The following is a 6365-nucleotide window of genomic DNA, read 5'->3' on the forward strand; positions in this document are numbered from 1 at the left end:
TCAGAAAGTTCTTGGATTTCATCAAAAATATCTTAATTTGCGTTCCGAAGATGAACGAAGGTCTTACGGGTTTGGAACGACACGAGGGTGAGTAATTAATTACAGAATTTTCATTTTTGGGTGAACCAACCCTTTAAAAAAATTTAAGACCAGCTGTTGCCAGTCGTCTTCACAAAGATTATTTTTTATAATATTTGCGACTGATGTCGGTGACTAACTGCAACTGTTTCCAAATATGTAGGCCTATTCATTTAAATAACGAATTAACAAATAAAAAAACATTTCTGAATAAAATAATTTTATACACTTTATTTATATCTAATATATTTGAGGAAATATGATGAGGGAATGCAGTAGGCTATCTTTGTACATTTACTGTAGAATGATGAAATGAAAACTAAAATATACAAATAAAATTTTGGATGACTTCTATTTCAGAATAAATAAAGCAGTATTTAATTTTTGTTCTAACTTCTACTCAGGTTTTATATGTGGACAGGCTTTAGCCACAGTTCTCTTATTTGTTGATGTTGTATGATTTAAGTGACAACTGATACAAGTTCACGTCTGTGTTTTGTATTGGTTTTAGTTGAGCAGACGTGGATTAGTGGCCTGGCGTGAGAGATTCTTTCTACACAGCTTCTAACATTATAGAAAGTTAGAAGAAAAATAGTTGGCCATTTGAAACATTCGCCACTTGCATACTCCTGATTTCAGAATGTGCAGGCACAGCTGGGCCAGCCGAAGAAAAGGCTACAACAAGATGTCCCAACTCGATGGAACAGCACATATTATATGCTGTCAAGTCTTATGGAGCAGAAGCATGCTTTAGGGACATATGCTGCAGACTATGAATTACCTGTAACCCTCACCTCATACCAATGGGGTCTAATCGAGAACATATTGACTCTTCTTGCACCATTTGAGGAGTTTACAAAAGAGATCAGCTCTTTCACTGCGACTGCAGCAGATGTCATTCCCTCAATCGTTGCACTGAAACGTCTCGAAACGGATCATGGTGTTAAAACTCTCAAATCCACTCTTTTAGAAGCGGTTGAGAAAAGATTCAGCGATGTTGAACTGGAGCCCTTGTACTGTCTGGCTACGATCCTCGATCCAAGGTAACGACAACAATATAATAATAATAATAATAATAAGGCTCTACATAATAGCAAGTTATAATCTGTGATTTTTTGTTTGTTTAATAAAAAGGTACAAGGATCTATATTTCTCCAACACGGTCAAACATACAGTATGAGAAATGCTTCAAAAGGTGTTACAAACAGAAACAGGAGAACTGAGGGAAGAGACGAGATACACTGAAGGGAATGAAGAGTGCACAGAGGCATCAGCAGAAAAAATACCACGCAGAGCAAGCTCACTGTTGGCGATGCACGATGAGATATTGGAAGAAAAATCTGAAGTGATTAAGGATACGGGCAGCCGTACAGCACTGGAAATGCAGAGCTACCTGTCTGAGGCACAGATACCAAGAAGCGAACAGCCGTTGGTGTACTGGCGCACAAATAAGAGCCGCTTTCCTGCACTCGCTGAAGTTGCGCGAGTGTACCTGTCCGCGCCCTGCACAAGCGTAGACAGTGAACGTTTGTTCAGCTCAGCTTCTCACGTGTTGGATGAGAAACGAAACAGACTAACTTGTGACAAAGCTGAAATGCTTCTTTTTGGAGATATTGGAAGAAAATTCTGAAGTGATTCAGGATACGGGCAGCCGTACAGCACTGGAGCTACCTGTCTGAGGCACAGATACCAAGAAGCGAACAGCCGTTGATGTACTGGCGCACAAATAAGAGCTGCTTTCCTTCGTTCGCTGAAGTTGCACGAGTGTACCTGTCCGCGCCCTGCACAAGCATAGTGTAACAAAGTTCGTAGTCACGGGAAGAAGGAGGCGGGAACCGGCGAACATTTAAAGAAAACTTTAATAAAATAAACAAACACAAAATGAAAGTAAAGCGGCAGCCCCTCGCGGACGACTGCCGCACACAAAACACAAAATAAAATCCAGGCCTGGTCCTCTCTCGTCCAACACTGTCGTCACTCCTCCTTTTATCCTTCCGGAGCTCCTCCGTGAGACTCGAGACCGGTGAGTGGTGCAGGTGTCGCTCATCATCAATTACTCCACCGGCCTCGCTCCGTTCCCACGGCTCTCGGCCCCGCCCCTCTCGTCACAGACCCCTTTAAATGCTGGAACCTTTGTGCAATCAGGAATAAACACGTTAGCCGTTAAACTCGCCATTGTCATCAAAATTATTTGAATTTTTCAAAATGAAGTGCTTGCAACCTAAATATGTTAACAAGGTTTTCTATTGTTGTACGGTGACGATATCCAAATTATTATTACGTTGACTACTTCAAACCTTAAACATGCAGTTTAGAAATAAAGAAAGAATTTGAAGAATTGGATCTCCTTCCTCCCGGGTTTCGGCACCAATGTAACAAAGCTAGTCGTCCAACACGGTCGTCACTCCTCCCTTTTATCCTTCCGGAGCTCCTCCGTGAGACTCGAGACTGGTGAGTGGTGCAGGTGTCGTTCATTATCAATTACTCCACCGGCCCCACTCGTCACACATAGGTTGGCAGGTCTGCTATCGGTGCATCCCTAGTTCTTGAGTAATGGAATGGAACTTTGACAACTGATAATGATGTAGGAGAACACAACGACGCAAGATGGCATAAGAACTCCTACTGCGATACAGCCTAGCGATCCTTGAAGACCTCGATTTGCTGGATCAGGTGTGTTTAATGAGGACTGGAGCTAACTCTGCAGAACAGTGGGCCTTCAGGAGCAGAACTGGACACCCCTGGGTTAAGGGTTACTATTTGTTTTAGCATTGTGTAGGGTTTGTGTTGGTTTTGGGAAAAAACAATGATCAAAATGTCCTTTTGAAGCAATGATTACTTAATTGAAAAAAGAAATGCTATTAAATGCATTCATTATATATATATATACTTTTTCAAATTAATATTTCACTTTAAATAGTTGAAAATACTTGAATCGGTAAAATAAGCGTGTTCAATAGCAATTTTGCTGTGGTATGGAAACAGATATGGAGAATGTGTGAGAATACCAGGTCTGGAGGGCAGTTTGGTGAAGAGCAGCTGACCACCATCAGATCTCTGTGAATATTCAGCAAATACCAGCTTCCCTCCTCTGACTCTAGAGCAGCACAGACAGATTACAGACAGATTACAGACATACAGTACAGCACAGTAGTGTGTTATATAAGAAGAGGAAGAGAGTGCGCTCTACATACGGGAGGTGAGAGACGTGACTTCACCAGTTGAAGTATCAACAACCAACAAATCCTGTAATATAGGAGTGACAGAAACTGATTGACTGACAGATAAAGATACAGATAAAGAGACACTCACATCCCAAAATAGATCAAATGAACAGATATGAAACAGAAGGGGACCTCCCCCTTCGATGACTCCTGCAGAGGGGATTTTTTTCATTGAGAGGGGTGTAATTGAAAAAAAAAATGCTATTAAATGCATTCATTATATATATATATACTTTTTCAAATTAATATTTAACTTTAAATAGTTGAAAATACTTGAATCGGTAAAATAAGCGTGTTCAATAGCAATTTTGCTGTGGTATGGAAACAGATATGGAGAATGTGTGAGAATACCAGGTCTGGAGGGCAGTTTGGTGAAGAGCAGCTGACCACCATCAGATCTCTGTGAATATTCAGCAAATACCAGCTTCCCTCCTCTGACTCTAGAGCAGCACAGACAGATTACAGACAGATTACAGACATACAGTACAGCACAGTAGTGTGTTATATAAGAAGAGGAAGAGAGTGCGCTCTACATACGGGAGGTGAGAGACGTGACTTCACCAGTTGAAGTATCAACAACCAACAAATCCTGTAATATTGGAACGACAGAAACTGATTTACCAACAAAGATAAAGAAACATACACTCACATCCCAAAATAGATACAATGAACAGATATGAAACAGAAGGGGAATTCCCCTGTAGATGACTCCTGCTGAGGGGATTTTTTATTTATTTTTTTATTGAGAGAGGGTGTTGTATTTTGGACTTATTTTAAATGTCAAAGAAAAATCAATTATCTCACCTAAATGTTTCCTCATTTCAATGCCTGAATATGGTCTAGTGCTTTTTACAATACTATTTCAAGCAGTTTTACAAAGAACCATATAGAAACCCTAATTTTTTCAGATATTAGTTTTTAGGATTCATGTCTGTGAATTAATTATTACTGCAGATGTGAACAGAAATGTTTATGGTCTTTTTGTGCAGGATATACAGTTGAAGTCAAAAGTTCACATACACCTTGCAGAATCTACAAAATGTTAATTATTTTACCAAAAAAAGAGGGATCATACAAAATGCATGTTATTGTTTTTTTAGTACTTACCTGAGTAAGATATTTCACATAAAATATGTTTACATATAGTCCACAAGAGAAAATATAGTTGAATTTATAAAAATGACCCCGTTCAACAGTTTACACCCCCTTATTCTTAATACTGTGTTGTTAGCTGAATGATCTACAGCTGTGTTTTTTTGTTTTGTGATAGTTGTTCATGAGTCCCTTGTTTGTCCTGAACAGTTGAACTGCCTGCTGTTCTTCAGACAAATCCTTCAGCTCCCACAGGTCTTTGGTTTTCCAGCATTTTTTGTGTATTTGACACCTTTCCAACAACGACTGTATGATTTTGAGATCCATCTTTTTACACTGAGGACAACTGAGGAACTCATATGCAACTATTACAGAAGGTTCAAACGCTCGCTGATGCTCCAGAAGGAGAAACCATGCATTAAGAGCCGGGGGTGAAAACAGAATGAAGATGTGTACATTTTTTATTTTGCCTATATATCATATTTTTTCATTTAGTACTGCCCTTCAGAAGCTACAGAAGATACTTACATGTGTCCCAGAAGACAAAATAAGTTAAATTTACCCTGATCTTCAAATTCAAAAAGTTTTTAAATGCATTGTTACCTTAAAAAAAAAAGGTACCGTAAAAAGGTCACTTCAGTAAAAGGCTTCACTTCATTTTATAGGCATTGCGCCACATGTCACAATGAGAAGACTTTATAATTTTGGCATTTCAATGTATGTGGAATGAAACCGTGATTATGAATGCAGCTCTAGTATGAGAGAGGAGTTACAGTACCTTGCGGCATCTCTGAGCACAGGACATAAGCACACGCTGACTGTCAGCTGACCAGCAGCGGGGAGAAAGCATTGAGCTGTAGATCCCAGTAAAACCATCTGACACACACAGAGTTGACAAACACAGAAATAGATTAAACAGGCCAGAGATCTTCATCTGAATAACAGCTTTTATCAATTATTTACCAACAAATAAAAAAAAAATGAATTCATGCACAAACCCTCTCTGGCTCTCTGCACCACATCAACCACAACACTTGTCTGCTTGGTGTACCAGTCATACTGCAACCAAACCACAACAATACACAGTCACTTCTCACTTGATTAAGTTACTTACATTTGTAAGTTCACTTTGATTAATGTCAAATCATTTAGTCTATAAATACTGCCTGCATCTCCAACTGAAGTTGCTTCTGAAATTGGGAAACATGACCAAAATCATACTGTACAAAGTATGTTTAAATAATGGTGTTGAAGGATCTTTGCACTAAATCTGTTTTAAATTAGAAATCTTCTTGGTAGGGGTGTGCAATATTAACAAAAAATAATATCTCAATATTTTCTGGGATTTTATCGATAACGATAATTAATAATAATAATAATAATTCATTACATTTATATAGCGCTTTTCTAGGCACTCAAATATTAACCACCAAGACAAATTTGAATGCTAAAAACAAATGCCAAGTGAATAAAATAAGCAAAATCAATCAAAATCCTGAAAAAATAAGCAGTATTCTCTGCTTTCAAATGCTGGGGGCGTGTCAACTGGCAGCGCTGAAACCACGCCCACTTGCAGAAAAGCTGTCGTCTCTCTCAACTGTCTCTCTCTGCAGCTTATTTAAATGAGGAGAACGAGCTGTTTTGTAAATTATTGCAACCAGGTATTTATGCATTTACGTGACGAAGGCATAGCTAGCTAGCAACCTCTAGGCTGTAGTAATGAACGGCAGTAACTCACGATTGAGCGGGCAAACTACTGCGCTGTAGTTATTAGGTGTGTTCGATTTGAAGCAGGGCTGTGCAGAACGATCAGTGTATGACAGGAGAGCGATTCGAAAGCATGAGGAGCCGTCTGCTCTCTATAGCTCTGTACTTTGATGTCACACACCGATCGATCTGCGCTGTGCTGCTTCAAGTCGAACACACGTCTTATAGTGTTAGGGGAGGGGCCATGCTCAGTGACTTTTTTGT

The 6365-nt window shown here is 39.3% G+C and overlaps 1 pseudogene; it reads right to left on the bottom strand.

Moving 5' to 3' along the window:
- Window positions 1–6365, bottom strand: part of LOC107718260 (acylamino-acid-releasing enzyme-like) — a 31589-nt pseudogene that overhangs the window by 8667 nt on the left and 16557 nt on the right.

This window comes from Sinocyclocheilus rhinocerous, unplaced genomic scaffold (assembly GCF_001515625.1).
Source record: "Sinocyclocheilus rhinocerous isolate Xijiao unplaced genomic scaffold, SAMN03320098_v1.1 scaffold1474, whole genome shotgun sequence".
Classification (NCBI taxonomy): domain Eukaryota; kingdom Metazoa; phylum Chordata; class Actinopteri; order Cypriniformes; family Cyprinidae; genus Sinocyclocheilus; species Sinocyclocheilus rhinocerous.